Consider the following 16,351-nt stretch of genomic DNA (forward strand, 5'->3'; position numbering starts at 1 on the left):
TTTGACCCAGCTCAAATATCACCTCCTCTGAGAAGGCTTCTTAGACTGATCCATCTCTATCCCACATCAGAGTTAGCTGTTCTGTCCCAGTGACCCTTTGGTTCCTGCTTCTCTGTCTGCCGTTACACCACCAAACTGTGTTATGATTGATGAGGTCGCCTGATTGTCTCCCCAGTTTGAGGTGTGCTCCTTAGGTGAAGGTTGAGACTTATTCGTCTCTCTCTTCTGTATGTAGCACAGAGCTGGACTAGTAATGGCTGCACAGAAAAATCTTGGTTGGTTGAATAAATGAATGAGTGAATGAATGAATGGGTGAACAGGCTCTGCCACACAAGGTAGAGCCATGATGCAGTTGCAGCCTTCCCTACCTCTACCAGATAAAACTGACCAACTAGAACTCATCAGAATCCTGTTCCTGAGCCAGTCTTAAGCACAGAGCTATTGCTTTTCACCAGCCAGCTGGCTCAGTTACCAAGCTGGGATGGTAATCGTTAACATGACACTTTAAACATCATAAGATCAGTAGGAACGTGTTTCTAGTGGTTAGTGACTAAGAATAAAATCATGAGGCTATGCCTATTCTGAAAACTACGTGATGGACCAGAGCTGATTTCTGTGTAAGTACTCACTACTCCCTCTCTCCCAACATATAAAAAGAATTCTTTAATTGTACACTCCTGACTTCTCCCCCACTTCCAAAGAGGAAGGATCCTTGTTGCTGGGAGAGAAGCTAAGTCAAGCTATATAACCCAGTTCTGGGGGAGGAGGAGAATGGAGGTGGAGGCAGAGAGTAGAGGAGTTTTCTTCAGGGATAGGAGGAGAGCCTCTCAGAGCACCTCTGAGCAAAGGAGACGGAAACGAAAATGTAGTAAATGTTTATGAGTTCCAATCTTTATCTAGCTTCCATAATGACTTGCATGAGGGATGAGCAAAGACATTCCTTTTAATCTATTTTGGCTATTGTCCTGTGCTTCTGAAATGTGACACTGTCCCAAGGCCCACCCACAAGAGTTCAAGTTTTGTAAAAGGTATACCTATAAGTGGAGGAGAAGGGACTGCAAAAAGATCAAGCGTGTCTTTCACTCAGGGCTTTGCTAGCTCCACAGCTGGCTCTGCCAGAGAGAACACAGCCAGGGCAAGCAGAGGCAACAGAAGTCCCAGAGCTGGTAGTTATGGCTGTGGGCGAGGAGACATCCTGGACAGTGAGGCACTGCATCGTGGGGGAGGCGCGGAGGGCGACCCAAACAAGACACTGTCCTCACCATTCCCTGGGACCCTTAATCCAGGGATGTCCAGGAGTCCGTGGGGATGACTGGAGGGAAAAACTGAAGGGAAACTCAGTCTGGAGCCAGGTTACAGCTTGATGTGGGTACCCTGGGGCAGCCTGAAACTAGACAGGCTTCCACCCCGACCAGGGATGCCCCAGGAGCTGCCAGACCACCACTGGGTCGTGGAGCTCACTACTGGCAGGTGGTGGCTCTGGGGGCAGACAGGGTTTCTAATACAGTAAGTACCCCACATACGAACGAGTTCCATGCCGAGAACGTGTTCCTAAGTCCAATTTGTTCGTAAGTCCAGCAAAGTTAGCCTAGGTACCCAGCTAACACAATCGGCTACATAGTACTGTACTACAACAGGTTTATAATACTTTTCACACAAATAATACATAAAAAACAAACACACACACAAAATAAAGAAAACATTTTTAATCTTACAGTACAGTACCTCAAGAAGTACAGTGGTACAGTACAACAGCTGGCATACAGGGGCTGGCATCGAGTGAACAGGCAAGAAGAGTTACTGACTGGAGGAGGGAGAGGAGGTGGGAGATGGTAGAGCTGAAGGACCGTCAGCAATAGGAGACCGAGGGCAAGCTGTATTTCACTCACGCCTGACACTGATGGCACAGGTTCTGGTTCCTTGCTGGATCAATTCTATCTACCCTCTTGAAAAAACGATCCAGTGATGTCTGGGTAGTAGCTCTTTTTTTCTTGTCATAGATGACAGTAAAGTGCACAAAAGCACAACCCCTTGTGGAGGATGCACGCACGTGACAATGTATGCCAGACACGTGAACTAGCTTACCTGATTGGACATGCAAATGCATGTTCGCATCTTTGAAAGTTTACAACTTGAACGTTCCCATGTGGGGGACTTACTGTATCTCAACAATAGTTTACTCAAAGAGAAACCACTGGAGACTGCCCTCAGCCCACACGCAGCCGGCTCCGTTATGGCGACCACAGCCCCAGCATCGTGATTAGTGGTGATGAACCAGGTTATGACCTAGATTTATTTTGTATACTTAATCATTATGCTGAGGATTTGGAAAAGGTATTTATTCCTCATGGACTAATTATAGACGGGACCGAATGGCTAGCTCGAGATGTGATGAAGGAGATGGGAGGCCGTCACATCCTGGCCCTTTGTGTGCTCAAGGAGAGCTATAAATTCTTTGCTGACCTGCTGGATTACATCAAAGCACTGAACAGAAATAGTGATAGATCTATACCTATGACGGTAGATTTTATCAGACTGAAAAGCTACTGTCATGACCAGTCAACAGGTGACATAAAAGTAATTGGTGGAGATGATCTCTCAACTTTCACTGGAAAGAATGTCTTGACTGTTGAAGATATAATTGACACTGGCAAAACAACGCAAACCTTGCTTTCCTTGGCCAAGCAGCGTGATCCAAAGATGGTCAAGGTTGCAAGTGTGCTGGTGAAAAGGACCCCTCAAAGTGTTGGATATAGACCAGACTTTGTTGGATTTGAAATTCCAGACAAGTTTGTTGTAGGATATGCCCTTGACTATAATAAATACTTCAGGGATTTGAATCGTGTTTGTGTCGTTAGCGACACTGGAAAAGCAACATACAAAGCCTAAGATAAGAGTTCAAGTTGAATTTGGAAACATCTGGAGTCCCGTTGAAATCACCAGGAAAATTGTCAGATGTTCTAGTCCTGTGGCCAGCTGCTTAGTAGAGCTTATTGCAAGTATCTTCTAAGAATTTTATCTGTTTTGTAGTTTAGAAATGTCAGCTGCTGCATTCCCGAACTCTTTATCTGTACTATGAGCCTACAGACTGTCAGTTCCCTTTGGGCGGATTGTTGTTTGACTTGTGAATGAAAAGTCTCTTAAATCACACCACCACTGAATGAAAATATTGAAATTGTATCTATAAGAAACATTTAAAGAAAAGAATATATTAGTTTTTTAATTGGTATTTGAATTTTTATATATTCAGGAAAGAACAGAAGTGATTGAATATTGTTAATTATACCACTGTGTGTTTTGAAAAGTAAGAAGCAGTCAGTTTCATATCAGTGACAGTATTTAGAGGTAACGTTATGTCAGATAAACCATCTATCCTGGAGTTATTTTAGTCGGTTTCAGCAGTATTAACTATTTTCCCGCTTGTTCAGATTATTTCTGGCGAATCTTTGTCAACGGTTCCTTTTAAATACAGGTCAATAAGTTCCCAAAACCTACCACTTTTTGAAGTTTTCAGTGTAAAAATCCTTAAAATAAAGGCTGTCTCTTTAAAAGAAAAAAAAAGAAAAAAAGAGAGAAACCTCTGGGATAGACACAGAATCTCCCCCAAAGTGGCTGCAGATCGTAAGATCAGAAGGAGAAGATTCTGGGTCAAGGCAAACATTGAAGAGACAGTAACACATATGGGTTAATTAGCTGTGGGGAGAGGAGCTCTTGATCATGGCAGCCGCTGTGGTCCAGGCTTATTACTGAAAAGCTGAGCTTGGGCTAGGGAATAGCGAAGGTAAAGCAAAGTGGCTTGTTTGAAGGGAGGCATCTTGGACGGGAAGCAGTGGGGTGCATTTGACTACAAAAGCCAGAAGGTCTGTGGTTGAGGCCTTGCCCACTGCTGACATGAGAGTGTTCGGCACACAGTGTGCATTCATTCATGTATTCATTCTATAAAAACAGTAGGCACTTGCTATGTGCCAGGCAGCAGGCTAGGCACTGGGGACACCGGTAAGCAGGTAGACGTGGCCCCTGTCTTCATGGGGCTTACATTCTACTGGAGGAATCAGAATGTTGGTTGAGTCTGGATCCCTCACTGCTTGCCCCTTCTGGGGACCTCTTTCCTATGGAATGGGCTTCAGCCAGTACTTTTTTTTTATTTTTTAACATCTTTATTGGAGTATAATTGCTTTACAATGGTGTGTTCGTTGCTGCTGTATAGCAAAGTGAATCAGCTATACATATACATATATCCCCATATCCCCTCCCTCTTGCATCTCCCTCCCACCCTCCCTATCCCACCCCTCTAGGTGGTCACAAAGCACCGAGCTGATCTCCCTGTGCTATGTGGCTGCTTCCCACTAGCTATCTTACATTTGGTAGTGTATATATGTCCATGCCACTCTCTCACTTTGTCCCAGCTTACCCTTCCCCCTCCCCATGTCCTCAAGTCCATTCTCTACGTCTGCATCTTTATTCCTATCCTGCCCCTAGGTTCTTCAGAGCCATTTTTTTTTTTTTTAGATTCCATATATATGTGTTAGCATATGGTATTTGTTTTTCTCTTTCTGACTTAGTTCACTCTGTATGACAGACTCTAGGTCCAACCACCTCACTACAAAGAACTCAATGTCATTTCTTTTCATGTCAGCCAGTACTTTTAGAAAGTGTTAGCTGGGAAGGGAAGACTCAGAACACCAAATTTTAGGACAGATAGGGAAGTAGAATTGGTCTGGCCACAACCATTTTCTCCAGAATAAGGGACTTGTGGAGAAGCTGAAGAGGCCCCACAATAAAGCCAGGAGATGGTTACAGCCTCCCTCCAGGCCTTCCCAGGAAAATCATCCAGGCCTACAACAGCAGCAAAGATAATCACAATCGGCATTTTAACAGTTCTTCTGATATCAGCAGGATACTCAACAGGTCATTTCTACAGGCCCACTAGAAAGTCGGAAAAGAGGACCATAGGAGAAAAATGAAAAGAGCTGTGATGATCAATTGTAAAGGTAAAAACACTATAGTGGTGATTTAATTAAGGCTATCTATTTATCCATCTACATACCAGTTCTTTCCCCTCTCTACAGAGAACTGTTTAAAATACAATATATTTCTGTCGTGGTGGGAATATTTTAAGTAAGACATAGGAATGGACTTCCTGACTCTAAGAATTGTTAGGTGCCAACCAAGGAGAGGATTACAGAATGAAATCAGCTTTCTTACATTTGAGAGAACAAACTTGTAGATAAAGTAACCAAAATTGACCCATATGAATGCTTGTTATCTGATTCTATCCTTCAAGGCCCAGTCTCAATGATTATTATCTATGGTATGTAAGCAAGACTTGACACCTGCAGGCTGAAGGAGGCTCAATCCCACTTGAAGTCTCTGCTCTCGAGTCTCCCTTTGGGCCTCCAGCCCATCTTCCATCTTCCCCATCAGCTCACTGCCCAAGAGGCTGACCTTCAGGAGCTGTGTGAGTACCGCTTGCCCTGGGCTTCACTTGGATTCAGCCAGTGGGAAGCACCGGCAGGGCGTCCTCCAAATAAGCTGGAGAAAATCGAGGTGGAGTATCCCTTCAACCCCCATCCTGATGGTTTGACACCTGCTAGGTTCCTTCATTGAGGTTATAGCTCCCGTTGGGTGGCCTTTCCTCCAGCTACAGTTCTCACCGGGTTCAGGGACATGCTCCCCCATCACACCTTCATGCCTACAGGTGGTAACAGACTGTTGCCAACCCTGGACTTCCCTCAACCCTGCTCAGACCTTTGTAAAGAGTCCTTTAACAAGCCCTCCCTTAGTCAGCCCTTTGAGTGTATGTGCTGTCTGTCTCCAGCTGGAGTTCTGACTCATACACTCTCTGAATCGGACATGAGGAATTTCTGAAATTTCATTCAACATTTATTTTAACAAAAGTGTTTTGAGCAACTACTTTATACAAATGATAAATGCTGAAAGACTTAATAATATCTAAACATTTTCGAGTGTCTGGTATGTGCCAGCTAATGGACTAAGCAATTTATATAATTTAATCATCACGATAATCTTGTGATGATGTGTTTTTAAACCTCTCTTCAGGTATGGAAACCAGTGTTTGTTATAAATGAGTACCTTGACTGAGGCTACATCCCCAGTAAGTAGAGGAGGCAGGATTCATACCCAGAGGGGTTTCATTTTTAAACTTATACTTTAAACTGCTTCTTTTTATGGTCTCTTATATACAGTGATAATTATGATAGGGTATTCAGGGAAAAAACAGAGGAGGAGGGAGGACCTCATGTACTAATTGCATACAGAAAACTAGGCTCTTTTTTCAAACTTGAAGACTAGTAGGAGGGCAAACCTACACAGACAGGATGAATGAAATGATAAAATGTTTGGATGAAATGTTTATCAGGTGAACTAGGGGTGGGAGAAGACGATTATGGAGGGGTGAGTATTATGTGCAGTGATAGGCAGTGATATGTTTAGCAGGTGGTCTCCATCCTCCCCAAAAGCCTGGTTTACAGTGTTTGTCAGTCTCTGTGGCATAAATACTCCCACGATGGCCAATGTCAAGCTACCAATATGGCATCACCGAATGGCACGTGGGGAAGAGATGTGCAAAATTGGCTCTTGAGAGTGGGTACAGGCCTACTGCTGTGCACCACTGTATTTATGTGCAAGGGCAGGGAGTCAGGAAACAGCACGTGTGTTTGGGGTACTCTAGGTTGGTCAGATCTGCTAGAACACAAGGAACAAGTGGCAGGGGAAGGTGGAATGGGAACAGGGATGAGACAGGAAAAGTGGTAGAAAAAACCATGAGAGAGGGCTTTGTCTGGAGCTGCACTGTACAGTTTGGTACCCACACGTTGCCAATGAGTACTTGAAATGTGTCTGGTCAAAACTGGGATGTGCTGTAAGTGTAAATTATACACTGGATTTCAAAGACTTAGTAAATATACATATATTATATAATTAATAGATATATGAATATATATAATTAGTATATTTGTGTTGATTATATATTAAAATGATAATATTTGGATATATTGGGTTAATCACATATTTACAATTAATTTCATCTGTTTTCTTTTTACTTTTCAAAATGCAGCTACTAGAGAAAGCCAAACTACATGTGTAGCTCGCAATGTATTTCTTTTAGACAGCTTGGAGCCAGAGAATTTGGACTTTATTCAACAGGCAACAGAGAGTCTTAGAAGAGTTTTAAACGGATATGGTCTGCTTCCCATAATGATCCATCTGGTGCCATGTAGAGTTTGCTGAGCCCAGGCCAGAGGAGGGAAACTTGAGAGAGTCCAGGCCAGAGGGATGCGGCACTGAATGAGGCAGAGGACGTGGGGATGAAGGAGGAGAGAGCAGACTGGATGGGATAGGGTGGCCGACTGCATGTGAGAGGTGGGCAGAGGGAGGAATCGAGGGTGATGCCCAGGTTTCTGGCTGGACCACTGTCCAGCTGGAGTGGTATTACCGGAGATGGAAGTGTAGGAGGAATGGAGATATCTTGGGGGAAGATAATGTGTCCAATTTCAGACCTGATGAGTCTGAGGTGCTAGGAGATTTCAGGTGTCCAGCAGGCAAGTGGGTACAGGGGTCTGGAACCCTGTTGGCACCGTCTACAAAATGCATCCCGAATCAACCGTCTCCTGCCACCTCTGCTGCCTCCTCCTAGTCTAACCACTATAATATCCTGTCTGGAGGATCGCTGCAGCCTTCTAGCTAGTTTTTTTGCTGATGCATTTGCCTTGCTTTTTCTAAAGTCTCAATCAACAGGCAGAATAACCTCATTAAAAGCACATCAGAACATGGCATGCCTCCCCTCACAGTCTTCCAGTGAATTCCACGGCACTCACTCCACTCTGTACAGTGGCCTAAGGTCCTATGCGACCTGACCCTGCTACTCTGAGCTCCACTGCCCTCTCCCTCAGTGACTCTGCTCTAACCACGCTGAGCTCCTTGCTGTTCCTGGGACTCACCAGGAATCTTCCTTGCCTCAGGGCCTTTGCACCTGGTACTCTTGCCTTGGATTTCTGAGGCGCTATCTCCCTCACCTCCTTCAGGTCTGTACTCAACTACCCCTTCTCTGTGAAGACTTCCTGCTCACTCCATCTAAAATGACACCCCACTCTTTCCTTCCCTTCTTTATTTTTTTCCCCAGCTCTTACCACTATTAATCATACTATAAATGTTACTTATTTATCGTATTTAATATCTGTGTCCCTCATTTGAATGTAAACTCCGTAAGGCAGAAATTTTCTCTTTTATTTTCTGCTGCATCCCTGAACCTGGACTGGTTCCTGGTGCATAGTAAAAACTGAAATATTTGTTAAATGAAAGAATAAACTGCAGAAGATCAACGGGCTGAGTATATAAGGCCTAGGAATAAACAAGCCCTTGGAATCCTAGCTCTGACACTAGTCATTGTGACCTTGGACTGGTTATTTACCATCTCTAAGCCTTAATTTTCTCATCTATGAAATGGAAAGATTAATAGTACCGCCCACAAAAGATTTTCGTGAGGATGCATCCAGCCAAGAAATATTTATGGACCCCCTCCCATGTGCCAGGAGCTGTGTTTAAATGGGGATTAGATGAGAGAATTTATAGAAGAGTTTGACATTGTGCCTGCCATATTGCAAACCGGCCGTAAAGCCTTTACTGAGTATTAGCAGAGGAAAGAGTGTTAAGCAGTCAGAAGACAGGACTGTGTGAGAGCCGCTGAGCTGGGAGTGCGCGTACTGACCCAGAGGGAGTGAGCAGAGTGTGGGGTGAGGGGAGGGGACTCTGCTGACCTTGCCGATTTCTCAGGGATGAACCCCGTGAGGGGGAGCCAGGAAGCAAGGTGGACTTTGAAGGATGATTAGGGAGTAGAAGGGGAATTCTGGTGTCATCATCAGCATACCAGTGCCAGAACGGAGAAGAATTGCAGACACAGACTCTCTCCAAAGCCACAAGTCATTGCTCCCGGGAGGAATGACACCGTGGGCGTCCCCCTGCGAGAATCGAGGGGCCTTGAGAAGAACACTGTAACTTGGCAGGGTCCCACATACTTCAGACCGGATTAGGGTTGGACTCCCAAGTGCCGTGCTTCACCGCTTGGAAACCCCATGAAAGAGCTGGAGCCTCGTTCTGGGCAGCAGTGGACAATGGCTCTTTGTCACCAGCCAGTGAAGAGTAAGCGAGGAGAGTGATGGAAGCTGAGGTCTGAGGGGTGCTGTGTTCTGGGGGTCTCAGATGGTGTGGAGAAGAGGGTCAAGGCCTGGGAGGTCACAGTCAGGCAGGATGAGAGCGTGGAGAACTGAGGGCCCTGCCCTTTCCCTCCGGACCCACCATGGCTCTGGCCCTCTCTGCCTTGGGCTGTACCTTGCTCTGGCCTTCCTGGTGGATTATTCTGGAAGACTTCCCAGGAAGTTTGGAGGTCCCTCAGGTCCAGGCCCCAGGGATGAGGGAGCCCAGGATAGCGGTTATTCCAATGATGTGAGCCCCTCAGGCACTCCGGCTTCTTCAGTGCCCAGGAGGCCCTGTGGTGCCACAGAGCCAACAACATGAAGCCGGGGACCCCACTGCACTGTGGGGAGGAACAGGCTGAGAAGTCAGACCCTGAGGTGTGGCCTCTTGCTTTCCACCCACGTTAAGCAGAAACCACAACTTCAAGGCCTACTGTGCTCCTCCCTCCAGCCCTCAGTAGTGTATGTTGCGTAAGAGACACCTGCAGCTCAACAAGTAATTGCAAAGTGAATCCTATGTAACCACCACCTAGGACATGAGGGGACCACTGCCATCTCCCCTTCATCCCTTTCTGATTTCTATCCCTGGCCTCCCCCTGAAGGTAATTACTATGCTGACTTCTAGAACAATCATTCCCATGTTTTTTGTGTGTTTGTTTTGTTTTGTTTTTACAAGGCAGCATAGTACAGTGGTAAGAACATGGATTCTGGAGACAGAAGGTGTTCATTCACTTCTTGGTTCCTCTACTCACTTGCTGCGTATCCTTGGGCCAAATACTTTATCTCTCTGTGCTCACTTTCTTCATCTGTGACGTAAGGGTCATGAGAGAATGCAAGCTGATGAGGTTGTTTAAAAGATTAAATATGAGTTAATATATGTGCTTAGAACAGTGCCTTGGGTAGTATGGGTGCTCTTCATAGTACTGTCACCTAAATATACACGCCTTAGCAGATATGGTCTAGTTTGCTAGTTTTTGAACTCTATGCTAACGAATCATACTCTAAAACCAACCAACAAATAAACAACCAAACAGATAGGTACAAAGCCTATATGATGACGGCAGCAATGATGATTGAAGGGGAAAAGGATGTGCCAGTGGCTGAAGTTCTGGAAATAGGTGGAGCCTGTCGTGATGGGCTGGGACGTGAGGACAAGAACACACAGGGGTGGCATAAACAGATCATGGGGATTAACACTCAGCAGAGAGGTGTAACTGAGGGTGTTACTGAGTCTAAGCTCATACTGCTCGTTGCAAGAGAGGCCAATAAATCAAGTTGTTGGGACAAGGAATAGTGACTTTATTCGGAAAGCCAGCAGACCGAGAAGATGGTGGACTAGTGTCCCAAAGAACCATCTTGCCCGAGTTAGAATTCAGGCTTCTTTTATACTAAAAGGGGAAGGGGTGTGATTGGTTGCTGCAAACTTCTTGGTGTGGAAATCCTTTGTTCTTGCAGCTGCCCACGTAGGTCATGTCACAATGTTCTTGTAAACCTCAAGCAAGACAAATGTTATTCTCTGTTCTGCAACTTTTTATCTCTATGTGAATGGAAAAGTGTTACACCTTTAAAGGTCAGTGCCTTGAGAATGGGCCATCCTGTATATTTCAGGCTATAGGCAGCATGCTTTACTTGTAGCAAAAGCAATGGAATACAGAGGTTAAAGTAAAAGAAACAGATCCATATGGAGTCAGATCTGTTCTTCCCTATTACAAAAGAACACAGCACGGGTCCAAGGAGTAGGAGGGACCCTGGGGAGTGAGGCAACCTGTCCGTCCTCTCCCACCACCCGACACCCAGCGTGGTTCCTGTGGAACTCATGCTGCTTCCTTCACGGTGCAGTGCAGACTCCATCTCCATTCTGCCTCTGGTTGCGTGACGTCACACTTCCACTCCCGGCTGTGGGGCCTGGCTGTAGGTCACTGCCCTGATAGTAGATGCTTCAGTTTCAGTGCAGCCTGGACAGTGCCCAGAGCCTCGTGGGCCTCTGTCTCCAGAGGGAACAGCCCTGTGCTTGGGGAACAAGAAGCCCCAGCTCCCAACTGCACTGTGGGCAGAGTTAGATTGAAAATGTCGTTATTCAGCAAACTTGTATTAAAACTTAGAAGTCCCAAATACTTCACTGAACTGAGATGGTTTTCTTTGCTTTCCCTGGATCTGCCCACTCAGTCTTCATAGCAGCCCTGAGCTCTCCTGCTGTCTCTGTGTTATAGAAGAGGAGACAGAGGCGGGGAACTGGCTCCCGCTCACACGGCTAATAAGTGCAGGAGGCCTGGCCAGGGCCGTGCTCACTGCCCTGCTTCACCTCACTTCCTTGCTCAGCAGTCCTGGTTCTGCTCCGCTGGCTATGTGGGCACACTGCTGAACCTCTGCGGGTTTCAGGTTCCCTGCTTATGAGGAGCAGGCCTATGGGCCCCAGTGTTTGCATCCCCTGATTCACTGCCCTTCATGGAGGACTCCCACAGATGCCCTGGGCACCTGGGGACTCCACGAGAAGTAATATCACGGCCTCTGGCCTCCTCAGGGAACTTATATCTGGGGACACAACTGATGATACAAGATGGTAAATAATTAACTTTCCAAAGTGTGATTCAGACCAGGGTGTAATTAAGGGCTCTGGGAGGGCAGCTGAACGAGTCTTGCCTAGTGGAAAAATGGGTCATCTTAAAGGAAGAGCAAATTCTCCTTAACCACTGCTAAAAATTACTTCTCTGTTAGGCAAGGGTCAGAAACACTTTCCTGGCAGACAAGTCGTTACCATCCGGCTCCCAGTCGGCCCTACCTGCCCCACCCGCAGCCGGGAGCCCTGTGCAGCTTGTGGACGTGCCTCATTTCAGCAAAAGCATCAACACTTAGAGGGAGGGTTTTTTCTTCCTCCACATAACATGCTTCCTTATGTTGAAATATTTCTCCACAGGGCTATGCGTGGGATGAAGAGGATGTATGGTGAGCATACAGAAATAGAGGGCTAGTTGGGGTTGTGCAAAAGTCAGTGGATGAACCTTGTGACAGAGACACCACACACCCTGAGGCTGGTTGCTTCAACCATAAAGAACTAGTTGTGAGAAACAGAGTTTGACTGGGTTGGGGCCATGACACCGGGGAATGGAAACACTGGAGACAGTATTTTAAAATGTTGAGCTTGGGCTGAAGAACGAATCTTAGGTTTGTGCTGACTCATACTGTGGCATCGCAGAGCCTGTGGAGAGGCGGCATCTATCCCGGGATTCTTGGTCTCCCACTGTGTCTCTTCCTCTGTTGGTTTTCTTCCCTATGGTTCTGTGCCAGCTCTGCTGTTCATTCTACTACTGCAAGGGATAATACCTTTCCAAGATTTCAGTGTTTAGTAGCAGGCTGATGGCTCACAACTTTACTTTTTAATTTAAAAATTGTATATTTTTATTGCAGTATAGTTGATTTATAATGTTGTGTTTCAGATGTATAGCACAGTATGTGTATATGTATTATATATTCTTTTTCAGATTCTTTTCCCTTATAGGTTATTATAAAATGTTGAGTAGAGTTCCCTGTGCTATACAGTAGGTCCTTGTTAGTTATCTATTTTATATACGGTAGTGTGTATCTGTTAATCCCAGCCTTAGAGTTCCAGCTGGGAGCTGGCCGTAGGCTCTGGACTCACGAATGTGGCTGCCTCCTGGGTGTCGTCGTTTCGAGTCCCACAGGTACCTCTTCTCAACTAAACTCCTCTCAAACTTGCTTCTCCCCATCCGCCTTCTAACTCAGTGAATGGCACCATCACTCACCCTCCCCATCCTCCACGTGCAAAGAGTCACCAGTTCCCTCCACGTCTTTCCACTCCATGCGTGAACCTCAGTTCAGGCCCTGCATCTCCGTCCTATAGCAGCTCTCTCAGGGGTCCGCCTGCCTCCCAGTTTGCTCCCCTTGAACCCACCCTACACACAGCAGCTAAAGTGCTTCCACAGCACAATTAGGAGGTGTAACTCCCCTCCTTCAAGCTCCTCGAAGCCTGCCAGTTGCTTTGGGGATTCAGCCTACACTCGTTCAGGGTAAAGCGCCATTCCCGAGTGGGGCCTGGTGTGTCACTCCAGTGATGTGAGGCTTGGCTCTCACGGGAACCTCCCTCCAGGCCTGGGCATTATCTGACAGGAACAGGAGATGGACGAGGTGAAGTTGTTAAATGGAAATTACCATCTCCCCAACACCCGCACTCTATCATATTTCTGAATTCAGAACATCCCAACAGAGTCCAAGATGCTGTTTCTAAAGATAGTACATCAGAGTAACCTGCTTACAAATCAGTAAGAAAATAACCTATAGGAGAAAAGAATCTGAAAAAGAATCTATACATATGTATATAACTGAATCACTTTTGCTGTATACCTGAAACTAACAACATTGTAAATCAGCTATACCTCCATTAAAAGATGCTTTACTGAAACCAAGAAAAAAAGAAAAGAAAAATACAAGTAGCCTAAGACAATGACAGAAGATAACCAGGATAACCGGGGAAGAAAGCTGGAGCCTTTACTGCTCTTCCAGACCAGAGCCTGTTAGGCCCTCAGTGAACCTTGCCTGTAACTCTCTTACGACATTTCATACTGTGTGGCATCTATGTATTTATTTATCACTTGGTTTAGCTCTTACTTTAAAAAGTCAGCAACCCGAGTTCGGGGAAGATTCATCTGTCTGCATCTTCTATGTGCCTCCTGTGCTGTGCATACCTTCTATGCATGGGGCAGAGGAGGGTCTCGGGATATGAACGGCCAATCATTAAATCACAATATTATGTCTTTCCCCATTAGCCAGGAATATTTATTTCATCAAAATAGCTTTCTAAAAATATCTCCCCATATTACAAAGGATTATGTTCCTAATGAGTATTTTGCACTTATGAATCAATAATAAAAAGACAAATTCCCTAAGAGAAAAGTTGACCAAAGATGATAGACAATTTACAAAAGAATTTACAAAAGAAACAATACCAATGGCCATGAAACGTATAGCAGAGGCTTAATCTCCATGTATGCAATGAGAGCTACTCTTTGCAGGAGGTGGGGAAAACAGGGACTTGCACTGTTGGCAGGAGTGTAAATTTGTAGAATCCTTCCTGAGGGCAATTAAGCAATAATAATTCAAAATTTAGAATTTACATGATCTTTGACCCAACAATCCCAGGATTCTGTCCTCTAGGAATAATCAGATAAGGGTACCAAGTTTATGTGAAAGAATAGTAATTGCAACATTAATAACAGAATAGTTAAAAATGCAAATAAGTCAAGCTTTTATCATAGTGATACGGTTAAATAAATCACGGTACAGCCATATAATGGAATATTATGCACTTGTTAGAAGAGAAGCAAATCTCTAGATGTGTGTTTCTACAAGGAAAAATGTGCACAATATATCAAGTGAAAGAGGCAGGTTATAAAGCATTTTATCCATCTACCCATCCACCCTTCCTCTCATTCTTTCATTCAGCAAGAAAATAGTAAAAGAGTGTTATTAAGCCATTAACAGTAATTATCACTGGATCAAGTTAGACTTTTTAGTGCCTTCCACACTCTATTTCATATTTTGAAGATTTTACAATGAGCAGTGTGGTATATTATTCTTGAAACAGCAAAAACCATAGGTAATGCTAGTAGGGGGAAAGTTTTTCTTGATTGAAAGAGCAATATGAGAGATTTCTCTCTGCTGGCATTTGGGGAACACGTTGCCATATGGGATAATTTTTTATCATGAGGCATCTTGGCTTGTTGGATTAGCCCCTGGTGGCAGAGCCTTGCATCATGTGGAATTTGTCCTGCGTTTTTGACCCCAGCTTTCACTAACTCCTAAGAAACACAAGATAACATTTGCACAGTCCATTCCTGTGCCAGTAAAGGGGAACAAATTACATTTAATTTCCAACTATCAGTGGTTAGGAATTGTGTGGGTATATGAAATCAGCAAATAATAAACATTTTATCCATTTGTTTTCTCTCTTCTACCTATACTCTCAATCATCATTTTATTTTATTTACTCATTACCAAGACAAAGTGAACTGATTTCTGGCTTTTATTTTGCTCTTCCCCACATGCTCTTGGCCTGACTTGGTCTTAGAGAACACTGGCCGGTTCCTATTGGTCACTAATTTCTTTTCTACCTAATCACAAAACGTTAACTAATACAAGTTTACACTTTTCCTTGGTGTTGATGACATGCTCATCTAACAATGGCTCCTGGAACTTCATCCTTTTTCCTTCTTAGGAAACTGTAAGTGCTTTGCCCTTTGGTCCACCATGTTGATGTCTTTATGTTGATTGGACTTGGTAAACTGAACGTGGCATCTCTGGATGCCCTGGGAGGATACATGTGTTCTAGAATGTTGGAAATAAACCCTACAGAGATGCCAGGGGCCAGCCGTATTGGTGAAGGTTTTAGGCTCCAGTGTCCTAGACTATGCTGAAGAACATTCTCTCCAAGGTAAAGGACCAGTGGATGCATCTGCACCTCATACAACCACGAAAGAAGCACAGCACTTTGGAAGTCCTGCAGATGCTGGAGGCAATATGTATGGCACTTGGGACAACTGCTCCATCACATTTATCAGAGGACTCACGTTGCTAGCAATTTTTTTTTTTTTTTTTTTTTTTTTTTTTTTTTGCGGTACGTGGGCCTCTCACTGTTGTGGCCTCTCCCGTTGCGGAGCACAGGCTCCGGACGCGCAGGCTCAGCGGCCATGGCTCACGGGCCCAGCCGCTCCGCGGCATGTGGGATCTTCCCGGACCGGGGCACGAACCCATGTCCCCTGCATCGGCAGGTGAACTCTCAACCACTGTGCCACCAGGGAAGCCCTGGCAATTTTGATTGGGTCTCAGAGCAAGAGGGGGCTCTGCAGCAGGTCCAGGCTGTAGTATAAGCTGTCCTGCCACTTGGGCCACGTGAACTGGAAAATCCCATAGTGCTGGAGGAATCTTGTGATAAATGAGAGCACATTGTGGTGTCTCTGACAAGTTGCATTGGGGGTTGCAGTGCAGATCTCTAGGCTCTGGAGCAAGGACATGCTATCTGTTGCAAGAAATTACGCACTTTTTGAATGGAAGCTCTTGGCAGGCTACTGAACCTGGGAAGAGACTGAGCATCTTGCCAGAAGTCGTCAAGTACATGTGCGTCCAGAGCT

General features: G+C 45.2%; 1 pseudogene across 1 annotated transcript; it reads left to right on the forward strand.

Moving 5' to 3' along the window:
• Window positions 1–2,095: 2,095 nt before the first annotated feature.
• LOC309828367 (hypoxanthine-guanine phosphoribosyltransferase-like) lies at window positions 2,096–2,969 on the forward strand (annotated as a pseudogene). The gene has a single exon. The product of its transcript is annotated as a hypoxanthine-guanine phosphoribosyltransferase-like (transcript).
• The last annotated feature ends 13,382 nt before the right edge of the window (window positions 2,970–16,351 follow it).

The sequence above is a fragment of the Grampus griseus genome (genome assembly GCF_964374135.1).
Source record: "Grampus griseus genome assembly, chromosome: 1".
Lineage (NCBI taxonomy): Eukaryota > Metazoa > Chordata > Mammalia > Artiodactyla > Delphinidae > Grampus > Grampus griseus.